The sequence below is a fragment of the Mchenga conophoros genome, linkage group LG16 (assembly GCF_057382185.1).
Source record: "Mchenga conophoros isolate Kocher_MC1m ecotype Shallow Benthic linkage group LG16, M_conophoros_male_GT1.1, whole genome shotgun sequence".
Classification (NCBI taxonomy): domain Eukaryota; kingdom Metazoa; phylum Chordata; class Actinopteri; order Cichliformes; family Cichlidae; genus Mchenga; species Mchenga conophoros.
Genome location: NC_140541.1, coordinates 2,161,766 through 2,187,970, shown reverse-complemented (window position 1 = coordinate 2,187,970; position 26,205 = coordinate 2,161,766). Strand labels below are relative to the sequence as shown.

Sequence of the window (26,205 nt, the reverse complement as noted above, 5' to 3'; positions counted from 1 at the left end):
CCACTCTGGGGCACATGTTCACCCTCACATGGAAGAAGTAATCTGATTGGCATAGTGGCATGTAGCATGTAGTTTGAAGCAGGGATTTGTGTAGCGTTGGAACCCAGTCAGGATTTGTTTCATTCATTTCATAGGCTGGTTTGCCTGCGATAATGAAAAACACTTAGCAACTCTATAAATAGAAAGTATATCTACAAAATCACTCATTAGGATGTTTGTTCGAATTTGGTATGACCTCAGAGCGCATTGAAAATAAAACTAATAGGCTATAGGCAAGGCAAGTTTATTTATATAGCACAATTCAACAACAAGGTGATTCAAAGTGCTTTACAGAGACATTAAAAAAACAAAAACAAATAAAAAGCATGACTCAAAATTGATTAAAAACACAGTAGATAAAATCAGTAGTTAAAATGTAAGTTTTGAAATAAAGACTATAAAGAGTAATATGAACTTATTTAGAACTTACCTGAATGAAAATGTCTGGAGAATTGGATGTCAGCTTGTCTCACAGCTGCTATCCAGGCTAGATGTTTCTTTTGGTAACATCTGATACATAACCTCCCTCACGTTGCTTCCAGGTGGGGAAACGATAAAAAGAGAGCCCATTTTCCAGCTTATTCCCTTCCCAATTGTGCAATCTAACATTACAACCAGCAACACAGCAAGACCGAACCATTGCTGATGCTTTTGCTCCTTTAGCTCTTTGTTTGGCCTGCTAAAATGGCGCCTCGGCGGTCACACCCCCTCCCGTGACATCATGCTCCAAAGCCCTATATAGGTTCCCCTAGTTCTGCAAGCTGATCATTCTCGTTTATGTGCCCCACCCTCCCTCCTTCCTTCTTCTCCATTCTTCTTCACTTCTATTTAGTACATGAGGATCTGCTTAAATTAATGTTTTGTGGGAGGGCCTCAGGCCTCACCTTCACTGCCCAGGATGGTATCAGTCCTATGCATTACGCCAGAGCATAAACCTAACTGATCTTTGCTTCTGCTGAGCTTTGTGTATAAAGCTGCATATTCTCTCAGACTTCTCTGTCAGAAAGGGAAAGACATTATCACAATTATTATAATTTACTGACAAAAACTGACCTTTTCCAGGAAACAAGTATATGGAACAAACTAAAAAGTAGATCGATAAGGACATGAATCCTTGACCTCTTAGAGTTAGTAGAAAGTTCATGTGCAGGTGCATGTCTATTTCTTTCTCTTTCAACACACACGCAGACACACACACACACACACACACACACACACACACACACACACACACACACAAATGGATTCATGTCAAGTGCTTCACAAAAACAAAGCATCCACATACATAGCCTAGTTAATTGGTCTGAATCACTGTCATCACATATTCACACCTTCTCACATTATCACCAGATAGCTGTAAACTCCCATCTCAGGAGGGTCATTCTCATCAAAGGTGTTGATAAAAACATGAATGTTCCAAAGTAAGCATACAAGATGAAACCCCATGAGATATACTCTACAAGGAGACAAAAAAACAACATGATGCAACCTGCAATGTTTTTCATATTAGTCTAAAGTTCAGAGTGTGGCTCCAATGATAGTGAAAAGCAACCGTCAGATTTTAACAGCAATGTTTGCTCATCTTAAAGATGTAATTGCATATTGTACATAAGATAAGATCACCCTTTTTTGTCATTGCACAGTCATATCTAGTACAATAGTACAACAAAATTGGAAATGATATACATTATACATAAAGCATCATTATATTTAAAATATATATAAGTATTGTAAAAGTCTGTAAAAAGCCATGCTCTACTGGGTGTGTAAACTATTTGACAAATACTATTTGCTTCACATACAGTATAATGACATATGTAAAGCAGGATTAATAAATCTTGTTTTCTTGTCTTGCTGTGTGTTTGTATGGCCTGAACTGTGTTTGGAAGTTACAGATACACAGAACACACACCCTTCACTACAGCCATTGCTTCTACTTGAGTTAGGATTACTTTTATTATTAGTGCTAATTGTGCAGAGGAATGTATGTCTACATGAATTAGGCTTAAGTCTTCAGGTTAGTCATCTATACTTCCATGGGAGAACATGCAAACTTGCCCTTAAAAGAGTGTAGATAAACTGTAATATTATTGATATTATATTTGTGAAACCTTAAATAAAATTAGATGTTCTCTTGTCTAGACATAAATGTACAGGGTGGGCCATTTATATGGATGCACTGTAATAACATGGGAATGGTTGGTGATATTAAAGTCCTGTTTGTGGCACATTAGTATATGTGAGGGGGCAAACTCCTCAAGATGGGTGGTGACCATGAAAGAATAAAGTTACGTTGAAACCAAGCACACCATTGTTTTTCTTGTGACATTACCAATAAGCTTGATGTGTCACATGGCCCTCTTCCTATTGAAAAAACAAAAGTTGTATCCAAGATGGCCGACTTCTAAATGGCCACCACAACTTAGGAATTAGGAACTTCGGGAGGGCGGTCCCGAAGCGTGCATTGATTAGCAAGGGCGCGGCCCTGGGCTTAGAGGCTTTTAAATTACTCAAAAGTTTAGGAACACCGCTAGAGACATAAACGAGATAAGTGGTTCTGGCATGCGGTGTGTTTATGTCTATACGGGCCCATGTATGTAAATAGAATGTAAATTACTTGTGTGCGTGTGTGTAAATAAAGTGTAAATTAGTGTATAAACTGTCATCTTGTTAAATCTGAAACTGCCTGTTGAAAAAAAGGAAAACTCTTTTCTCTTTTCTGTTCTCCCTCTGAGAAGGGATTTTGTGTGTGTATGTGTGCTGGAGGGATAAAAAAAAAAAAAAAAGAAGAGTAGAGAAACTCTCTGTGTTGGAGGAAAAAAGGTTGGGGCTGTGTGTGTGTGACAGGAAGTGTGCATGCCCATAGAAGGAGCTCGTGGTAGCTGCAAGGAGGGGGGACCTGTAACTCCGCATTGAGTGTGTGTATGAGCACAGAGAGAGAAGGAGAGAAAGGGGGGCCAGCGTGCGTCCATTTAATATTAAAGGAAAAAGTGCAAAACTGTTTTTTTTTCTCTGTTTCTTTGGGGGTTGAATGGGCATAAGGCCATGGAGACTTTAAGGAAAGAAATGAAATGATATTAATCGTTTGTTTTAGTGTGTTAATACAGGTTACAGATGAATAAAGGTGGACTTCTCTCAACCTGGAATTTTGAGTACGGTGCCAAAACCAGTAGAGTAGGATAATTGGGAGAAAACAGGCCAGATTTTGGCTTAAAATTTTACAGCTTGACCTGGCACTTGTCCCTATCCTGAGAAGAAGCCCAAAGGACAATTAATCTCCTGATGAAGACCAATAGAACATCGTGAACTTGAGAAGAATTTACAAGCAGCCAAAAATAGTGCAACTGAACTGTTAACCAAACTGACATGCACTCTGAGTTACAGGCTGGACAGTTGAACGGTGGGAAAGCACTGAACACTGATTGTCAGATTTGCCATGCTTGGAGTAATCATGAAAGAGACGATTGAAAGCATCAACAGAGAAGAAGAAACCACGTGATGGGAAATGCACGGTGGACTGCAGGCTGGTAAGAACACAGTGACATGACACTGAGGGTGATATTTTGCCAGGCTGAGACTTAATCCAGAAGGAAATACTGAAGAGAAACGGAGAAGACACGGACTGTGCTGGAGAATTCAGGACCACAAAAGGACACTGAGAGAAGAGGACGGGAACCAGTGGAGAGGTGAAGCTAGACTGCAAGAATATAGGGTATAATTAGATTGAAGTGAAAGCCTGAACTCATGATGGTGTTTAGAGATGTCCACCAGAAAACTAAAGAGGTAAATAGAAGAAGATAAAATAAAGAAAGAAAATAACTGACAATTGCATGAGTGAATGGAAAACACACATACACAAAGTGTTACATGTGAAATTATACTCTTATAAAGAATCAGAAGTGAGATAGTTTTGAATGAAGAAATCAGTGACACGATGCATGAATTCACCCTGACCATAACATATAGAGGCAATGAAGAAAGCAGCTTACACTCACTGAACATTAACAAAAATATATAGGATCAGCAATGAAGACCTGCTTACACTTATACACAGGACATAAGCTGATATTTCTGACCAGAGAGGGGGAGACGGGTAGTTTAAGTACGCATGATGATAATAAAATGTCTCAGTTATGTTTCTTCAGGTGGAAAATAAACAGACCTGGATCAATTCTCCACGTGCAGCGGTCGGAAGGAAAACCTATAGGTTAACTTGACTGGATATGTTAAGGCAAGTTTCTGGTTGAATTGTTCACAGCGCCATGTCTCAATAAACCTGACAAGTGGGCCCTAACTTCTGGCTGAGGACCAGGAATGCTGTTAATAAGGTGGGAACTTAAAATTTGGGTTAGCAAATTGGGGGAAGAAAACTGACGGCTCAAGTGGAGAAATGTGTAGGAGTCTGACAGACTGCAAAAGCAACACATGCAAATTCACATATATCATGCAAATTCACATATATAAGCAGAAAATGCATTAACCTCATAAGGACAAGCATAACGATTAATGCATAAACATTAATTAAACCTGGCTAAGAACACAAACATACGCAATGAAGAAACAGCTTACATACGTGTGCACGCACAAGCAGGGTTAAAGCAGCGACACTTAACATACACCAGTTTTTAAAGGATATAGTTTATCCACTACTGACAAATAAACTCTCTGGGTTGCAGAACAACAACTTAACTTGGAAAGACAAAGACATTGGTCTGATGATTAAGTGAGGACACGACAAATTTAGTGGTTAAAAGGGTCGAATTGGGACATGTTTTTGTTGATTGTTTAAGACAAATGACTACTGAATGACAGAAAATTCCTTTTTAGGTTTCTAAACAGGATCTTAAGAATTTTAACACGTACCTGTGTTGTCCTGCCAACTTGGGGGGTTATGAGTTGATTATAGGGTGAGAAAAAACAAAAAGGGGGGAGAGGAGGCCTCGTTGTTTCTCCCCTCTCCAAATAACACAGCCAACACAACATCATTTTCCTGTTCGCCTGTTTTGTTTTGTTTTTGTTTTTTCTTTATGAAAAGCCGAGGCTGACCTGGACTCCTACCCTCCCCTCTACCATCGTTGCCCTTTCCGCTACCATCTTTGACCCACAACAACGACCGGAAAATGTCAACAGTGCTGCAGGAATGCGATCTCATGCAGCAGAGACGGAGAGCACTAAACCTAAAGCCCGTTTCACTACACGGGGGAAATTCCCAGACTGCGTCAGCTGACAGAGCTGTGACGAGACGCGCATGGAGCTAGGAGGAAAAGGGAGGGTGAGCAAAAGAATGCTGACCTCTGAGAAGAGCCGAACAGCAGAGCTGCAGAAAGCCGTGGAGCAAAGTAAGGGCAACATAAATAGACTCTGATCTGACGTGGAAGGAAAAGACTCTGAGGTTTTTGCCCTCAGTAAGAGCTTAAGGTATCAGAAGCAGAAACTGAGCATGGCTCCGGAGGAGCTGGCTGCTAATTGAACCCATCAGTCAGACTTGGAGTCCCACATACAGGACTTGAAATCAGGCGGTTTTTGCCCTCAGTAAGAGCTTAAGGTATCAGAAGCAGAAACTGAGCATGGCTCCGGAGGAGCTGGCTGCTAATTGAACCCATCAGTCAGACTTGGAGTCCCACATACAGGACTTGAAATCAGGCGGCAGCTTGCTGGAGCAGGAGGTTGCCAGACCTGACCCAAAGCTCCAACAGCAGGAGCAAGCCCGGAAGGAGCTACAGAAGCAAAAGAGTCAAGTTATAAGGAGAAGAAGAAGAGGCAGGCAGCTGCAACAACGGATGCAAACAGACCCAAAGAGGAGGGCAGGACCCCAGGGCATGCTTCAGGCCGCTGGTTTACCCAAACAACAGAACAGGAAGGTGATGAACAAAAACACACACTTCTGCATGCGCCGACTTAGAAAAAGAGAAACACACACATGAACACTTATGCACTCGTTGAGTGAGTGAAAACTGATACACACCCATGCACCAAAATCAAAATGTTGATTCAATTCACTAGGAAGTGACACACAATGCTCCAGCTGCTGCAATGAAGAATGCTTTATTGACAAAGGCTCAATGCTGCACACAACAAATCCAAATACAGAATCTGTTACAATAATAAGCCCAGAGGGCATTTGTGTGGTTTGGGGAGCAGACTCCAGAGCAGTTTGGTTATGAAAACGATGCCCGTGCGAGATATCTGGGGCTTAAGGCCTCGACTCCATTGTTTACTGTACACTAAAAAAGAGAAGAAGAGAAAGCTCTGTTGTTGAACACGATTGCCTGAGGTATTAAAGATCTATATTAAATTCTGGTTTCCAGTGTGAGAAAAGTCACGCAGTGCCAGTCTTAGAGCTAGGTTGAGTGATGATTCTAAATTATTGTAAGTAAATCATTGTAGACCCGTTCAAGTTTCATGATAACTAGGATGTAGACTTTGTTGAACCCTAGGCAATTTGAACAGGTAAAATCTGAGTGACCAAGTAGCAGTTGAATAAAAGTTATTGAATGAGTGTTGAGGTAAACTGGCAGAGTTAAGAGCACTAAAACATTTCAAGAGCTCAAATTACTTAATATGGAAATGGTTCAATTTTGTTTCACGAACACAAAAACATATAGGTTTATGAATATGAAAAGGTTGAGGTGGTGTTGAGTGGACTCTGTTTAGGTTTAGGTTTGGCATTTTTGCTGATAGGAGGAATATTCAGTGACAAGTCCTAAGACCCGGGCGTCTGCATTTTTGTTTTTGTTATCTTTCATTTTACTTTGATTTATATTTTGAACAGTGCACTGATTTTTGTTTCTGAATTTTTCTTTAAGCAGATCTGCATATCGGAAATTACAAGCATTACAAGTCGGCGATCTCAACTTTTTGTTTTTCTTTTGAAATGAGCTCATTTTGCTGAGGGCGGAAATCTAAATGCGGCGATGGTTTCCACTATCAGCAAAGAAAGAAAGAATGGATGAATGGAAGAATGAATGGATGAAAGACTGGAAATAAAAACAAACGGACTGACTGGTAAAAGATGACAAGACTTGACCATGACTCAAGGTTAACCTCCACCTAGATAGGATAAAAGGGTGGATGAATTTATGTGTTTCTTTCTACAGGAGCAGAAGGAGGACAGCGACATCTGAGGTTGCATGACAATTTAACTTTAACTTTCTGTGTATGTGAAATTGTGTGTACACACCTGCGCAGTGCTAACATTTGCAGTTTCTTCTCTACAGGCGATTAAATTGTGGGAGACACATCCTGTCTTGAAAACAGTGTGATTCTTTTTACAGGAAATCTTTTATAGCATCTCTGGGAGGTAGATGGCTGACCGCGGTCAATGTGCTGCTAATGTTTGCTTTGCTTTGTTAAGAATGCATGAGGAGGGTGCAGGAGAAAACAGACAAGTGACATGAAAACAAAGAATAATAATAAAACAAGTAATAACAAATTTGGGGACAGTTTGACATAGAGCTCACTAACTGGCCAATTAGGGGGCTCTTAGTGATAAACAAGTGGAGTAACATTGCCTAAAGGGTGAATAAAACAAATTGCGGCAATAATAGTGATTTAATGATTGGAGAAAACCTGAACATGATACTTGTCTGTTGTGCTGAATCTTTTATTACTCTTATGATTTACAGGTGGTTGTAAATAAGCTGTTTGATTTAACAGGTTTGCTTTTTAGGAGTTAAAGGAGCTTAACAGGTAACTGCTGACTAATGTTTTTACACAGGGTTACAGGTTGGCGGGAGAGTGTTTTAGAGAGGATGTGTAGTGTTCTTGTGCAGTTGCAGTGGGGAGATTGCAAAATACAACTAGAACGATTAATTGAGACTAATTAAAACTAACCTGAAACTGAGGAGGTTCTATATAAGGAAGAATTAAAACAGGTATAAAGTGCATTTGATCTTTAATTGCAGGTGTGACCATGAAGATTTTTGGTACGTATTGCAGGTTGTTGCTCATTATAGAATTGTGCTCAGGTTCATAAAGGCAAAAGCTATATAGGGGGTCTATGATTTGGTTTGTGTTTTAATAATTTAGGTATGGCAAAATTAAAGGTTTTTAGACAATTTAGGGGACACGTGAGAAGCATAATTAGATGATCAGAAACTGAGTACTACACTTAAGTTGGAATTAAGAATGCCCAATTTGTTTGAGGTTTGTTGTTCACTTGTACTTATAAGGAGCTTCATCCGACAACGGATCGGATTGATATATTGGAGCTATTGACTTCACGTGCAGAGGGTTAAATGCATGCACGCTTACACACATAAGCATAGCATAGGATTGGAATAAACAAAGTCAACAACATTAGGTTAGGAGAGCCAGCGAGGGAGAGGTGTTGGCTTTCTGTCTCTTGCAGAGAGGGGAACAGACACCAGACGGGGACACGGAGATATGAGGACCCTTCACAGCAACTGGGGTCAAGTGTTATGGCCTTGGGGCTCCTTGAGAAGATGGATCCCATAACCACAGCAATAACCAGGAAGGGGTTGGCGAAAACTAGGAACACCAGAGACCAACGAGGTTCGAGAGGCTCTTGGCAAAAAGGGGGACACGGCGGTGACAACGGACAACAAACACACGGATCTTTGTTTGAAAGAGGGGCAGAATAATCCCCAGATCTGTGTAACGACTAAAGGGTGGTCTAACCCCGGAAGTCGAAGAAAGAAGCTGAGAATCACCCAACTGGAAGATACTGGTAGCTGCACCAATAAAGTAAAGGTTAAAAGCCCGTTAGACAGAGGGGCTATTCTAAGTACATTTGAAGGGTATAAGTGGTAAAAAGGGGGTGGAAAACCGGAGCACCAAAATAAAGCTGTGGGAGAATTGGGGACTGATGGGAGTGTCATCTGTAACTGCTGTCAGGGGTGTAAGTCTAACTTTGCTTGCATCTGAACTGCGTAAAGGCAGAGGTCATCCCCCATACGGTCCACCCGTTAAAGGGGGACAGAGGGTCTCGGGACCAAGGAGATGTGGACGTGGCAACATTAGAGTGTACGATGTAAGGAATCTCTTTGAGATAAGAGATTAAAGGGGGAAATGTGAGATTATTTTGTTATCATATGTTACCTTATATATGAGATCAAAGTAGTTGCATTATGATATGGTATGTAGTTTTAGTTTGCCTTAGACCTCTGACTTAGAAGAGTGTGAAAATCATTAGATCTGTTGGATTGACCTGTATTATGTTGAATGTCTTACATTGTTTCAAAGGAGTTGTTAGGATAATGTATGTTATTTTAATCTCACTGATATCATTTACATGCACTGTTATTAGTTCATTATTACTTCATTAGTCTGCATCAGTTTATCAGCAATATATCATTGTATCATTCATCATATCATTCTTAGTAAATCGGCTACAAGGTAATTTTCCACCAGCTTAGCTGTGGATCCAGATGGCCCAAAACAGAGTCAGATAAGGACACTGACCGTTTGTTGGCCGGAAACTGACACTCTCACACAACTACACATTCTACACACTATTGGTTATGTTCCCAGATACAGAGGAGTAGAAACATCTGGAACATGTTGTTGTTCTTAGCCATAGAAGGACATAGAAGGAGAACTTTCTGACGAGGGGAAGTTATCATTTCCAGTAAGGTCTGTGTGACGTCATCATGAATAATATAAAAGATATGGAGAGATCTGTTGCTGTACGCTTGTCTTCCCATGCTTCTGTTATAGAAGTGTGTAATAAAGATCACTATTCTGGCATCTACTGAGACCATGCAGTCGTTTGTCTTCTCCTCAAAACTCGAATCATGACATTGGTTAAATACGTGGTATCTGCAAAAGCATTTTGTGTTGTGTGTATTTATTAATTACTGCCCATCAGCTCCAGTAGCATTCCTAAATATTCTGATTAATAATAACCATAATATTTCACTCAATACCTCCATCCATCCATCCATTCGCTTCCGCTTATCCTTTTCAGGGTCGCAGGGGGCGCTGGAGCCTATCCCAGCTGTCATAGGGCGAGAGGCAGGGTACACCCTGGACAGTCTGTCGCAGGGCCAACACACAGGGACAAACAACCATTTGCACTCACATTCATTCGCACATTCACACCTAGTGACAATTTGGATTATCCAATTAACCTATCCCCACAAGCTGCATGTCTTTGGACGGTGGGAGGAAGCCGGATACCTAGTCTGTATTAATTCATTAGCGCTTCATCAGTGTTACATTTCTTGGCGAGCCAGCCAGGAGCTGATTTGGTTAGTAATTAATATATATTCAAACTCACCAATTTATTTTTCCCCATAATGGAAGTTTTTGAGACACTTGCCATTAAGATCCCAAATGCAGTTTTAATTGACGGAGTAACTGAGCACTCGGTTGATGAAGTTATACATTTCCTTGAACAGTATGGTGACATAGGCCGCAAGGTTACTATAGATTCACCAGAATCTGAATTTAATAACATGCTTGTCGCTGAGTATGCTTCGGGTTTATCTTTAACGCATTTGTCTCAGTTGTTACCGCACACATCTATTTCAGATTCAGGTGACAAACTCCACATTGAAAGTCTATCTGAAATTTATGCATCAAAAGTTAGTGGTTCCAAGACAAATACTTACTTGGCAGACTTAAAAAGAATAGCCAAATTATCTGGGAGGGATTATGCAGAAGTCCTCAGTGAGGGGATGACCCAGATACGCCGGTCCCTTGCAGAGCTCAACCCAGAGACTCCAGTGGTTGCAAAACCAGAACCAGAAGATTCAAAACCTCCCAATTCAGTCTTTCCTCCTTCACGACCAGCCTCTCTTCCATCTAAGTCCCCTTCTGTTTCCAATGGTGCTGAAGCACAAGGCAGAGAGAGGTATTCTGCCTCCATTCCAGCGGCTGATCTCAACCCTCCTGAAGTACAACGCTATGTTGTGGAACACGTTGTTCGGAGTGGGGACAGTTCGCTGCATGCATTCCATCGACTGAGAGCGTTTTCTGGTAAAGTGCCCAGGCCAATTCAAGAGACAGATTATGATATATGGCAGTCAGGTGTTGAATTAGCCCTGAAAGATCCATCTATATCTGATCTGCAGCGCACCAGACTGATTCGTGACAGTCTACTCCCTCCTGCCTGTAATATGGTAAAATATCTCAGCCTTGACACACCACCAGAAGTCTATATCGTTAGCTTCATAGCATAATTGCCTAAGTCATTTGACTAAGTCAATGACTTAGGCACTTATGCTATGAAGCTAACGATATGAAACAACTTGACTCAGCCTATGGCACTGTGCAAGATGGAGAAGAGTTATATGCCAAGTTCATGGACACCTTCCTGGACAGTGGAGAAAAGCCTTCGGCCTATTTGCAACGTCTGCAGGTGGTATTACAGCATGCAGCAAAAAGAGGAGGTGTTTTAGAGAAAGACATGGACAACCGACTGTTGAATCAATTCTGCAGGGGATGTTGGGATAACAATTTAATATCGGAACTCCAACTTAAACAAAAGAAACACAACCCCCCAAATTTACTGAACTTCTATTACTCCTTCGAACTGAAGAGGACAGAGAGGCAGCAAAGACATTAAGGATGAAAAAGCATTTGGGACCGACAAAACAGAAAGCCACCACTAATGCCCAGTTTGCCAACACTGGAGAAGAAACTAACCTCTGTACTGCGCTAACCACTCTGACTAAACAGCTCTCACAACAGATGGCAGCTATACAACAGCAGCTTGCAGCTTTGACAGCACAGCAGTGTAATGTCAAACCACCGGTTGCTGCCTGCCCAGCTCCAAAGCCGTATGGGCCGAAGAAGGTTGGTAAGAATCCAAAACCTAGCATCTCCAGCCCTAAACCAGGGTTTTGCTTCCGCTGTGGAGAAGATTGTCACATTAAGCCACAATGTGAAAATGCACCAAATTCAGCATTGGTAAGTGCTAAGCGGAAACAATTTGAGAACAAACAAAAGTGGCAGAAGCAAAAGTCCACTGCTTCTGAGGATTTAAACTAGTTCCGGTTCCTGTGGAAGGGCAAACAGGAGCTGAGCTTGACCAACCTTGTCCTGCTGAGAACAAAAAGCATGCCAAGTGTGCAAAATTGCAGACAAAGACAATGATCCACACTAGATTACCACCAGGATTAGTTGGATCCAGATGTACAGCAGAAGTCAACATTGCAGGTTGCAACTGCCCGTGTCTACTGGATACTGGTTCCCCGGTTACCAGAATTCCAGTTTCATTTTATAATGAGCATCTCTCCGATCAGCCAGTCCACCCATTGAATGAGCTTCTTCATGTGGAGGGGGCTGCTGGTCAGTGTGTTTCATACCTTGGGTATGTTGAAGTTCCCATGACATTTCCAAAAGACTTTCTTGGGAGTGACTTCCCAGTTCAAACGCTTGCACTTGTTGTTCCTGATGTGAGACCTGATTTTCCAACCTCAGTACTTATTGGCATGAATACACTTGAAATTCTTTATGAACAATTCTCTTCTAGTAACTGTTCATCATTCCAGCCTACCTCTTACGGGTACAGAGCAGTTCTGCAAACTCTCCAAGTGACGTGCCAACAGAATTGTAATGATCATCTTGGTGTTGTGACCACCCTTAGTAAATCTCCTGTGCTAATTTCAGCTGGCTGCACAGTTGTGGTCGAGGGTTCTGCCAAGCTTCTCAGCCCATCTAGTCAATGTGTTGTCATTCAGCACCCGGGTTCAGGCCTACCGGGTGGTTTGTGTGTCAGTAATTGTCTAGTCGCTCTTAAAGCTGGTACACACACTCAGGTTCCAGTTGTTGTGTCAAACGGAACAGAGCAAGACATCTACATACCAGCTTTGAGTGTCATTGCAGTGCCTAATGCAATGCATTGCCTAACTTGGAGGAATCGTTTACAGCACTCACTGGATCGAAATGGTTCTCTGTGCTTGATCTCAAATCTGGTAATTATCAGATAGAGATGGATGAAGCTGATAAAGCCAAAACCGCTTTTGTAACGCCAATTGGGTTTTGGGAGTTCAACCGAATGCCTCAAGGAGTTACTAATGCACCTTCAACGTTCCAAACACTCATGGAGAAGTGCATGGGAGACTTGCACTTGAAAGAGGTCCTGGAGTTTTTGGATGATTTGATGATGTTCTCCAACACCCTTGAGGAGCACGAAGACCGTTTGCTGAGAGTGTTGAATCGCTTGAAAGAATTTGGGTTAAAACTTTCTCCAGAAAAATGCAAATATGTGTTACTGTCATGGTGTGCTGTGTGAGGGCAGGAGAAGAGGACCCAAATGCTGGACTCGGTACACAGAAAACACAGCTTTATTGCGCTGTGGCAGAAACTCCAAACATAACTCAAAACCACAACCCTAAACTGAGAACCCAAAACTACTAAGAAACACTTGGAGCCCGGAGACAAAAGACTGGAAACACAGAGGCAAAACACACAGCTAGTTGAGGGTGAACTGACGTTAACGACGCGACGCAGAACACTGGAGGACACACACTAGAAATACCCGGGCAGGAACATGAGGGAACGAGGAACAGGTGGGAACACAGCCGGGAGAAATTAGACTAAACGAGACAGAGGAAGCGAAACTAGAAACACTGACATAAGATATGAACCTTCAAAATAAAACAGGAAATCCACAGACTGAACACAGATAACTCTGACCAAGAACAGGAAGAACACAGTACAGGGGTCAGAGTGACATCAGGGGCAAAGGAATACACAAGCTAAGAAATATAGAATAGAAACCAAACACCTGTAGTCATAATCCAAGAACAAAAAGGAAAACAGACCAATAAACAATAATATAGAATCAAAACACTGGGCCACAGGCCCAGGACCGTGACATTTACAAACTGCTTAGAAGAAAATAGACTTTATGTTTGGCAATATTTGTTTAGCTGATTGAATTTATGCACCTAAAATTACCTGCTACATAAGAAGAGATAATCTGTTTATGCTCACTCCTCCTCGGTAGCACTAGAGAGATACTTATGAACCACAAACCCAACTTCGAGATCCTCACCATGAACACATCACAGAAATGAGTACAAAAACAGGATGTGTTGAGGGTGTAAGTGGGGCTGTTGGATGTCATTGTTTTCTTATTACTGAGTATCTCTATGCTGTCACCTGGAAGCAATATTAGGCAGCATGTGTCCGCCTGCCTGTCAGATTGAATTTCTTAATTGGTTTAACCTCGGCTGAAGTGTTTTCAAAGTGGACTTTTTTATCTATTCACATAGTGCATGACAAAACTACACCTTATGTACAAATTAGTTGTCACAAGATATTCACACCTAGTGTTGGCCTGGTATATCGTTTGTGTTACTGAGGCAGCATGCTCAAGTTTCAACCTTTAATTCTTTTGGTGTCATACACTTTGAACAGGGTGAAGTCATGTATTGAACTGACTTGTGGGTCCATTATTCTATTTTGCTTTTGCTAAATAGTTGTGGAAAGTTAACGTTTCCATTGTCAGTCAGCTCCTGCTGTGCAGGTCAGTGTGGTGAAAGACTGTCTTATCACTTGTGAACAAAATTAGTAATAGCAGAGTGCTCTAGATACATACCGGTTGTTTTTTATCCCATTTTTTGAAAATGATCTGTAACTCAGGTGGAGGCGGCACTCCCCTGAGCCCCTACCCAATGAAGGGTAATAAACAGGCAACATTATCATTTACACCGACTTTAATTTACATCTAATGTTTTATTCACTCCCACCTCTTGAGCCACGATCGTCCCGAAGCCACGATCGCCCCGCCTCTCGCCCTGTGACAGCTGGGATAGGCTCCAGCACCCTCCACGACCCTGAAAAAAGATAAGCAGAAGCGAATGGATGGATGGATATATTTTTCTGTCAGTGTGTGCTGTCCGACACTGTAGCAATCAGAATTATTGTCTGAAAGCCAAGAAAAATTCCCAATAGATTTACTTTCCCAAATGGATCAGCTCTTCCATACTGGTCCATACTGGTACCCCAGTTCCACCAAGGAATCCATCAAGGGCAGGGGGGCCCAGGCCCATCCAGACCAGCCCATCCAGCAGCAGCACCACAAAGCTCCACAGAGCCCAGGACACCCACCTGACTTTGCCGCAGGTGGAAAAACTACAAGCAACCTAACATTCAGTCAACTTCCAGACTACATAAGACAATAAAGACAATAGACAGCCAGGCTGAGATCACCCCCCCCCCCCCACACACACACACACACACACACCTCAGTGGGGTCCTTGAGAGCAGAGAACCCCTGCAAGGGATGGTAGCAACCTCCCCGCCGGCTGACGAGGCTCCCAGTTCCACAGGGTTCAGTGCTAGGACCAATTCTGTTTACATTATACATGCTTCCCTTAGGCAGCATCATTAGAAGACATAGCATACATTTACACTGCTATGCAGATGACACCGAGCTCTATCTGTCCATGAAGCCAGATACCACACACCAATGAGTTAAACTGCAGGAATGTCTTAAAGACATAAAGACCTGGATGGCCGCTAACTTTCTGCTTCTTAATTCAGATCAAACTGAGGTTATTGTACTCGGCCCTGAAAAGCTTAGAAATATGGTATCGAACCAGATTCTTCCTCTGGATGGCATTACCTTGGCCTCCAGTAACGCTGTGAGGAACCTTGGAGTCATTTTTGACCAGGATATGTCCTTCAACGCACATATTAAACAAATATGTAGGACTGCTTTCTTCCATTTGTGCAACATCTCTAAAGTTAGAAATATCCTGTCTCAGAGTGACGCTGATAGTAATGCCATGTGATTCAGCTAAGAATCTCCTCATTTGTGAAGCCACGCTTAAAATACTCAGCAATTTGTGAATTCATGATCCGTATCTGTAATGCTGTTAGCATATCTGTAGCGTTTGTAGCTGAGGGCTTCAGCTTCCGAGTAACAAGGAAATGACGTCATGCATGTAGATTACTGATTGGCAGAGCTTTCATGATGTGTATGACTGATTTATAACAAGTTACATAATTTCATAAATATATATATATAGTTTGGGTTAAAATGTCTTTATTTGAAATGTACATATGTAAAGTGTAAGAGCTAGCGTATCGTGAGAATACCCTTAACGAGAGTACACAAGACTTTTCATGGACTGCGAGGGAGCAGATGTCTCTCATGAAGCATGTTACGCTAAAGGTTTACTAAAAGAAAAAGCAACACAAGGACAAGCAGTCAACGAGCTATTTGTCGTTTGAGAAATGTTTTTATTTGTTTGGACTTAACATGTGTACTGTAAAGTTGCTAATTGGGTTGTAATGTTCACTCGTGACCAGTTCTCATGGCGTAGTGGCACATGGGCGTACTGGTGATGATGAAGCTGAGGAGAGAAAGCCCAAGTAATAAACGCCCGTTTCAAAGAACCGACCTGTGTCTGTGTTTCCGCGAAGAGAGCTACAGTGCGCCTTATAATCCGGTGCCCCTTAAGTTCTTAAAAATATGGTACATCAAAGACACTGCAGCACGTGTTGGAAAGTCGCCAATTCGGCTCAACGAGTTAAAAACTGTCACGGTCCTGGGTCTCCTGACCCAGCGTTTTTAGTTCTTTGTGATGTTTGTATTATTGTACTTGTGAGTTATTCTATGGTTTCTAGTTTCGATCCCTTGCCCTTCATGTTTCTCTGTGTCCCCTCTGTTCTGTGTAAGTCTGTGTCTGCATGTTTGGGTTCCCCTCTGTGTCTCTCGGTTCTTAGAGTCCTCTGCCTTTTGGTTTATGTCTCTGTGTTTCTTAGTTGCTGTCTCCACTGTCAAGTTCGCGTCTCTGTGTGATCCTTCCTGTTTTACTTTGATGGTCCGTGTCTTATGTGAATGTGTCCTGCTTTGCTTGTCTCGTCAGTCCTGATTTCTCCCAGCTGTGCCCTCCTTCTGTGTCTCATTCCCCTCGTTACTTCCCAGTGTATTTAAACCCTGTGTTTCTCTGACTCAGTGTCGCATCGTCCCTCATGCTGTCTGGATATCCCTGTGTCTCTCTGTGGGTTTAGTTTGCGAGTTTCCAGTTTAGTTTGCTTTGTATGACTTTCTCCTGCCAGCGAATAAAGCTGAGTTCTTTGTGTTTAAACTTCGTGCCTGAGTGCCTGCCTTTTGGGTCCAACTCCTGCCTGCCGCACAGCGATTCATGACAAAAAACTAACCCAACAAAACCTGCTTCTTAAACACACGCAATTTGCCGTTTCAGATCACTGTCTTTCTATAAGGCTTATGCATTGTATTAGCATAAAACAAAACGATAAATTCACACTGAAATATCACTTTATAAATGAGATAAACCTAATTAAATTCATTTCAGATAGCTTATGCAGAATGGAGCCGAAGATTAGTGTGAGTTTCTCTCCTAAGGAGACTTTAAAAAAATTATTGGACAGCAATTTCCACTAACCGTTCTTTGTTAACAATCTAACATCGAATGGATGGCCACCAGCTTAAGTAATGAACACGTGATCACACAGTCAACCACAGTTATGTAAACAGCCCAGGTGCTGATAGGTGGGAGCTGGAGAAAGACCCGCCTCTAACCCTTAATACAGGTTGTGGTAACTGCACACACAAACACAGACAGTGAGAGAGAGAGAGGTGAAGACCATGACAAAAACCTTCAACAAACTTTAATCAAATATGAGAACGTTTTCCTTCCATTGTTTAACAATCGTGTTCAGCAAGGTGGGGTTTGCTTTAAAATCTCTGATATCAGTAATTCAGTGCCAAACCCCACAGGTTTTGTATACTTAGGGATATTTATAACTCCAGAATTTAAAGAAATGTATAAAGCAAATTTTGTGCCTCTGTTCAAGAAGGTAAAGCAGGATTTGGAGAGATGGAATTCCCTACCCGTTTCCTGGCAAGGACGTATAGCTTTGATTAAGATGAATATTTTGCCTCGACTGTTATATCCTGTCCAAATGATTCCAGTTATATTTTCAAATAAAGTGATGAAGGATCTGAATGGCTGGCTAAGCTCTTTTATATGGAGCAAACGCAGACCAAAACTTAAGATGGCTACACTGCAGCTCCCAGGTTCAGTAGGAGGTCTAGATTTACCAAATATTTGAACATATCAATTGAGTACTCACATGAGCTATATTCATGACTGGGTCACAAATAATTCACACTCTATCTGGTTGGGGATTGAAACCTCTCTTTCAAAGTATCCATTAAGGGACTTACTGTTCTTTAAGAACTTTAAAGATATTAGATTGAGCTGTGATAATCCAGTCACACTTAATACACTTAAGGCCTGGCGGTCAGTATGTCGAATTGAGGGAACGTTGAAGTTAACATCTGTGTTTACCCCTATTGTGAATAATCTTGACTTTCAACCGGGGATGTTCGATATAGGTTTTAAGGAATGGAAGAACAAAGGAATTCAGAGACTGAGGGACTTATTCTCCGACAATGTAGTTATGCCATTTGACCAAATGGTTGAGAAATATTCTCTCCCCAAACATGACTTTTTCCGTTACTTACAGATAAGGCATTATATTTTACATAGTACTAACTTTAGTGAGAGTCATGAAGTCTCTCCTATTGAAAAATTATTATTTTTAACAGACAAAGAGGTACCTGTGAAGATATTTTATAAGGCTTTATATTCTGTACTTTCAGTGATGTCACAGAGGCTTAAAGGCACATGGGAAAAGGAGTTAGGTATAGCAACTGATGATGAAGAGTGGAAAGATGTCTGGAGTTATGCCAAATCAATCTCAGTTTGTAATCGTACCAAAGCAATACAGTTAAAAATCATACACAGAATGAATATATCCATATCTCGCAGACATCAATATAATCCTACCCTTTCACCCATGTGCCTCAAATGTAAGACAGAAATTGGTACCCTAACTCACAGCTTCTGGTCATGTTTGAAATTGCAAGAATATTGGTCTAATGTGTTATCTGAAATGGAGAAGATTTTCGGTTGTGAATTGGAGATGGACCCTCTGTCTCTCATATTGGGCCTCCCCAGCCGGCGATTAATATCCAAGAATAATAGGAGATTGTACTGTGTTCTCACCTATGCAGCAAGGAAGAATATACTACTCCAATGGATTTATGAAAAAGCACCAACTATTAAAGGTTGGCAAAGAGTATTGTTGGATCTAGTGCCATTGGAATATCTTACATGTATACTGCACTCAAAAACCAACACGTTCTCACTCCCAACTCGTCAAACGTGTGACGCATGGTCAGGCTCCCTCTGCTGCACTTATGGACGTGCAGGTACCCCCCTCGCGTCGGGAATTGACGTGAAGGGTCCTCCGATTGAAGAGATTGCCGCGGAAGTGCCTGTTGTCGGTATATTTAGACATTTTCCAAATCACATTGTAGTGACATATACAGAACACAATAAATTATATAATGTAAACAACTACCTGAAAAACAGGTAGAACGATGCTTTTGTATCGTTTATTGCATTTATGGAGGGAGTGATGTATGCTGGGTAATGGCACAGCTAGCTACTGGGTGACTTTATTCACCCGCTTCGGCTGTTATCAGTCCATACAATGGGCGTTATTAGCACAAATCAGTCCCATAGATATGGGCCATCTCCTGCTAGATTGTTCAGAAGGTTGTTCTCATCCATCCAGATGGAGGATCACTAACAGGAGCGTGGAAGACTCCAGAATCCACTCTGGCTGCAATCCGGTGGATATGCAGTGTGTACAGGTAAGACCATTTAAACGGACAGCATTTATAGAATGACTATTAAAAGTCAGCGAGTGTCAGTAATGTTAATGTGGTTATGTTAGTAATACACTGAGTGCTAATATAACAGCTTTAAGATGCATTTGTAGATATTATTACGTGTTTTACCGTCTTTATGGTGCTAGCTTAAAGTTACGGTGTAAACGTTAGCTTATATTGGAGGAAAGCTGTTACTGGTTAAACAATGTTAGCACAGAAATATTAGCTTCTGTCATGACTGATGAAGTTACTAGTTAATAAAGTTTTCAGTAAAGTGTTTAATCACAGCCACAGACTGACAGCAAATATCTCGATTAGCTTCAGTGCATCTGTAATAAATATGTGCAAGTTTCAGTGCTTCGTTTAAACTGTATGATACTTATACTGACCCAGGGTCAGTGTAAAATACAATCCTAGCTGTGTGAACAAAGCCTGGCTCCTTTAATCCTGCATGACAAACCTCAGGATGCAGGTTATTATTACTCTTTCCTGCTGGCACACCTGTCACACCTGAGAGTCAGCTAGAAACGTACAGTGACGTGGACATCATGCAAAGACTGCCAGACTCTGTAATACTGCAAATGATCAGTGACTCAGGTTATCACTGAACTTTAAACGGCACCTCTGTGTCTCTGTGTGCTGAACATCTAGGATTGAGTCAGGCTGCATTGACTGTGGGACTTTAATGTGTTAAAAGCAGGTTGAAGACGGCTCAGAAACATTTGAAGATTAAAATTTAGCATTATGGCTGCTGGTGGTTTGTAAAGCCTCTACTCAGCTGTATTTTTGTTACTAATTTATGTTTGTTGTTGTTTAACACAGATTTCAGAAGAGCAAATATGCTTAATAGTTTAACTAGATTTCATTTGTCAGTGTGGGACTGCTGAGTCACCTGAAGAACTCATGAATACAATATGGTATTTTCAATACAGGTGTCAAATTAATTTATTAAAACTAATACAGGTATATGTATATATATTTTTTTGATAAATTAGTTTGCTAAATTATAAGAATATATTTTTATTATTTTTTTCATTTAACAATTGCAACTGAAAGAAATTAAATATTGAACAAAAATATATTGTCACATTCTGAGCATGCTCAGCACGCTGACAGACTTGAAGTTGCTACAGATTTTAAGAAGTGATAATTACAGGGAAGAAACTTCTCTTTTTCATCCGTTTAATCAAACATTTGATGCCTCAGCTGTCTCAGTCTATAGCGTTCTGCAACTACAACTAACCTGAGGCTTGGATTTGGCTGCAGGTGCCCCTGTACATCCTTCTCAGCAGCACACATGCGAGTACCATTTAATCCCACTTCTTCCTGAGCTTTGCTTCATCACAAGACCAAAGGTGGCGTCCCGTGTCACAGTCTTATCATCATCCAGAAGAAACATTTGAAGAAACATCATGGAGAAGAAACATTTACACGCCTCCTGGTTTTGTTTTCTGAACCTGCAAAAAGACTGAGGACAACAAAGCCCAGAGAACACGAGATACACAACATCCAACATTCAGACTCAATGAAGAGCACCAGGTTGGTTCAGTTACAGTAGATATGAGCATACTTCACATTACTGGGTATGAATAATAATCAAGAGACAAACTTTGAAGATGCAGAGCATGATGTCCCATCATCAGACTGTAAACAAACATCCACCAGGCTTCTTTGTTGGCAGAGGTGATGATTCTCCTATCAGGGATCAGTAGCGTGTATTAACCTGTGGTATAAGCAGCAGTCACTGAAATATTACTGTTTCAGATAAGAAATCTAGCACATAAAAGCCAGGGTGGGAGGGATCTCTGCAAACTGACTTACCTCTGCAAGTGTGAAGCTCAACAAAAATCTGACTCTCCAGTCACAGACAAACAAAAACTCCAGCTGGGAGATAGAAAACTGTCTGGGTCCTGCTGGATGTTGCTGGGCAGAGTCCCACATTAGCAGAGTGCTTCTTGGTCCCACTGACCCATGTGGACAGCGACTGTGGAGAACTGTTCTGGAAAACAGAGAAGAGAATTAAAATAACAAAAAGCCAAACAGGATTTCCACAAAGACTCTCTTGGAATCAGCAATCAAAAAAATCACTGGTTCATATTTCAATTAAATATGAACAGGTTCCTCAAATGTACACAGTTCAGATCTGATTTAATTTAATTTCCTTCACACAGCACATTTGTCCAGGCTGACAGGTAAACATAGAACTAATCTCAGGTAACATGACTCAGAGTAGAGATTCAGTAAGAAAGATTGAGGCTCTAATATTATTACCACACAATCCAAGGACACACCAACAGCTCAGATTTGTAGAACTATTTAAACAAATGTCTTCTGAATATTTAATTCAGGTTCACAGTGGGAGGGTGTGTGTGTGTGTGTGGGGGGGGGGGGGGTGTCGTGGAATTTTTTAAATAAAGTCTGCAACACAGAAAGAGCTGTGATCAAGCTATTTATTACTGCGCCAACACACATCAAACATCACAGTTCAGTCATGTCAGCGCTGCCACAGAAGTGGTGCTCCTCCTCCTTTATGCATTCCAAGGAAGAGGGAGGAAGTTACAAACTGATCCTACCACACTTCACGTGTCTCGCTATGAAACCTAACGGATCAATGGTTATGCTGTTTTGTGCCCTTGGCCTTATCAGCACCTGTAAAGGGAGTTGTTTTCTCAAACTGCTGACGCTGAAGTAAGTTCATCTAGTTTTAGAAACTTTCACTGAACAGTGTCACAACTAAGCATATGCATAAGCACTTTAAATGAGAATAACAGAAAATTTATTTTACAGAGGCCAGAGCCTGTCCCAGTAGTCATAGGTAGAGCACACCTGGACAGGTCACCAGTCTGTCAGAGGACTAACACAGAGACAGACATCAGAGTAACAAATCTATTTAAAATTAATGTAAGTTTGCTGCAGCTGTATGTATGAACATGTGTTTCTGTGCTCACAGTCCACATCTCAGGAACCTGCAGTTCATTTTTAGTCTACTTTAAACAGACCTCACAAAAGGCTGATGTGGCTGGATCAGTAGTCTGATTTAAGTACGATACCTTTGGCCAGGGATTCATCTGGTGCATCGCTTCACTGCTTCAGTGCTTCGTTTAAACTGTATGATACTTATACTGACCCAGGGTCAGTGTAAAATACAATCCTAGCTGTGTGAACAAAGCCTGGCTCCTTTAATCCTGCATGACAAACCTCAGGATGCAGGTTATTATTACTCTTTCCTGCTGGCACACCTGTCACACCTGAGAGTCAGCTAGAAACGTACAGTGACGTGGACATCATGCAAAGACTGCCAGACTCTGTAATACTGCAAATGATCAGTGACTCAGGTTATCACTGAACTTTAAACGGCACCTCTGTGTCTCTGTGTGCTGAACATTTAGGATTGAGTCAGGCTGCATTGACTGTGGGACTTTAATGTTTTAAAAGCAGGTTGAAGACGGCTCAGAAACATTTGAAGATTAAAATTCAGCATTATGGCTGCTGGTGGTTTGTAAAGCCTCTACTCAGCTGTATTTTTGTTACTAATTCATGTTTGTTGTTGTTTAACACAGATTTCAGAAGAGCAAAGATGCTTAATAGTTTAACTAGATTTCATTTGTCAGTGTGGGACTGCTGAGTCACCTGAAGAACTCATTTCATTCATTCTCCACATGATGTTCATTTACAGAAATGTTTCACAGGAACTGATTCCTCCCAAAGGGTGAACTAGTGTGTTTCCATAGATTACCTCTGTATGAATGTACTTTTAAATGAAGGCAAGTGTTTGTCCTTTTTTGTTCCTCAGGTACAGTACGTGATATCAAGGGCAGGCGGTCAACACTGGGGACAAGAAGCAGACGTACTTCCAAGAGGGAGCTGCAGTGAGGTCAGAGGTCAGAATCTGAAACAGCTCAGGTTTATATTTTAGAGGTTATAAAAAATCAAAATGTATTTATGAAGAAACCTTTAAATAATAGTCATAATTCTGATTATTATAAGAAATATCAAACATGTAAGTGGATTTTCTGTTACACATATTGTGTTAGACCTGCAATAAACTGGCAGCCTGTCTTTGTCCTGTATCAGCTGGGATAGGCTTCATCCTCCCGCGACCCTGAATTGGATACATTGTATTCCAATTATGTAATCTGATCATTTACAAACTCAAGGTATCTAATCAAAATGTAAGTAATAATTATAAAATGGGAAAGCAGAAATAAGTGTGACATAAATGTAAATGTGTGAGCTGACATAGAGGACAGCTACATGTAGTCTGAAAAACCTTTGTTGTCAAGTTTGCAGGTATATCAGCACGAGACATTCTTACATAGAAGAGACATTAAAGTCTCTAACTCAGTGAAGCATTATTGGTCCCGTCTGTTTGGATAAATATAGTAAGTTGATGTTTGTCCATTTATTGACACATTTTCTTAAGTGCTTATCCAGCTCAGGATCACAGTGGAGCTGCAGCTGGATATGTTCACTAAATAAACCTTACAAAAGTTAACAATAAACCTGCATCCATGTACGTTGTTGTCCACAGGATGAGAAAATCAAAGTGGAAGACTGTGGAACATGTTAATAAATGTTTGTGTTTATGCCTGTGTCTTTCACAGGAGGCGCTGGAAGGTTTCCCTAATAGTTCCTGGTGAATCAAAGCAGAACCATAAAGGTTGCTGGACTGCATGATGGCCTTACCCCTGAGCAGTCATCCTGTTACAGGAGGAACCAGTTAGAAGCTGTTTTCAAAGTAGCTGAGCAGATTTCATCTCAAGTAAGCGATTAACTGTTTGTTCGTTTGTTCTGCCACTTAAAGAGCATTTAAGGACTTCTTTTGAGTGTCCAGTTGAATTAATTCTACTGGCTCTCATGGTCATTTGTTATTATAGACATATTTTTCATGTTCATCCAGCTATTTAGTAAATTCTATCTATTTAGTAATATCCGTCAGCTATAAAATGTAATATAAATATAAAAATATCTAAATATCTCCTGTCTTTTATGTTTTAATGATGTAAGTCTGTTATCGTGTTACATTAGCATTCCTCACATATCAATGAGATGCTGTACAGTACAATCCTACTGACACAGCAGAGGGATAACGACGGCTATTCAACATCGTTACACGACACATTCGAGCTGCATGACGCAGACAAAGTGGCTAAATCATCTTTTTGTGGTTTATTGTCTTCAAACCAGCAGACAAAGCCGATTGCAGAAGATGTCAGAGAAGAACTTCAGGCCGTGGACTGAAAAGGTATTTTTTTCTTGTTATCAAAAGACATTTGGAGTGGCAGCTTCTACAACTGGTTGCGCTAAAGTAAAGCTTACAGTCTAAGAAATCACAGTGTTGATATTCAGCACAAAGAGAAAAGCTCACTTGTTTGAATTTATTTATAATCATAGTTTTATAAATTGTGACTGTAAACAGCTTTTACAGCTTTGATATTGTTTGACACTCGATATCAGGTGATGGGTTTAATTTAAAGGTTTCTGTGTCCCAATGAGCCATTTACACTGACCAGTGTCAGTTTAACTGTAACACATTCATTATTTGCTAGAAGATGTGCTAGAAGAGTTAGAAACTCTACTTATGGAGAAACTTTCTAAGTCTAACAGGGGACAGGTACTCCTGCCCAAATAACATGATATAACCCCACATACAGCCCAGCCATAAAGTGAACCAAGTCATTTAGTTAAAGACAGCATGGGACCAAATGCATGTAACCAGCCTGCACCAACCTGACATTTCTTCCTCCTGAATTAAATGAATGGATGGATGAAAGTTAAATGACTACAAACCTAAAGCCACTAGTTCCCACACTGGAGCTCCCTGACACTGTGTGTTAACCGTATTTAGCTTGTATCAACAGTTGTAACAGGCTAAGCCACCTGAGACACAGCATTGAATGATTGTTCCTGTCTTAATGGTTTCAGCTCAGATGTTCTGCTTTTTCCTTTCAGTAGATCAAAGCAGCTCGTGCTCCTTCTGCTTCCAATTTAGAAGAAGAAGAAGAAGGCGAAGGCTTCAGCAAAGTGGCGTTCATGGTCTCAGTGAACAGTCACGGTCACACACTGCATGTGGTTTTAAAAGCAACATGTCTGTTCACCACAACAATGGAGATGTGTAATATTAGTGCAGCTACGGTTTGTTCTTGAACATCAGTTCTGTTTTCTACTTTGATCCCTTAGACCAAAAAAGTGTTGTTTTCAGATTCTTTCTTTTACATCTATAAACCACCTGTTCATTTTTTTATTACAATTAGTTTCACATAAATGTTAGTGGAATTTTTTAAATAAAGTCTGCAACACAGAAAGAGCTGTGATCAAGCTATTTATTACTGCGCCAACACACATCAAACATCACAGTTCAGTCATGTCAGCGCTGCCACAGAAGTTGTGCTCCTGCTCCTTTATGCATTCCAAGGAAGAGGGAGGAAGTTAAACTGATCCTACCACACTTCACATGTCTCGCTATGAAACCTAACGGATCAATGGTTATGCTGTTTTGTGCCCTTGGCCTTATCAGCACCTGTAAAGGGAGTTGT

At 41.0% G+C, this 26,205-nt stretch overlaps 2 long non-coding RNA genes across 3 annotated transcripts in view; one reads left to right on the top strand and one right to left on the bottom strand.

The window, feature by feature from the left end:
- The window catches only part of LOC146556077 (uncharacterized), a 33,755-nt gene extending 28,294 nt beyond the window's left edge, over window positions 1-5,461 (bottom strand). The window contains exon 1 of the long non-coding RNA XR_014889077.1: window positions 4,903-5,461. This is a non-coding gene — a long non-coding RNA (uncharacterized LOC146556077). The remainder of the gene's footprint in view (window positions 1-4,902) is intronic.
- Window positions 1-25,879, top strand: part of LOC146556076 (uncharacterized) — a 35,969-nt gene extending 10,090 nt beyond the window's left edge. The window contains exons 1-5 of one of the 2 annotated variants that reach the window (XR_014889076.1): window positions 19,323-19,651; window positions 23,463-23,550; window positions 24,274-24,431; window positions 24,857-24,914; window positions 25,622-25,879. This is a non-coding gene — a long non-coding RNA (uncharacterized LOC146556076). Of the gene's footprint in view, window positions 1-19,322; window positions 19,652-23,462; window positions 23,551-24,273; window positions 24,432-24,856; window positions 24,915-25,621 lie in introns of those variants that run through there. The other variant, XR_014889075.1, reaches the window with a different exon arrangement.
- The last annotated feature ends 326 nt before the right edge of the window (window positions 25,880-26,205 follow it).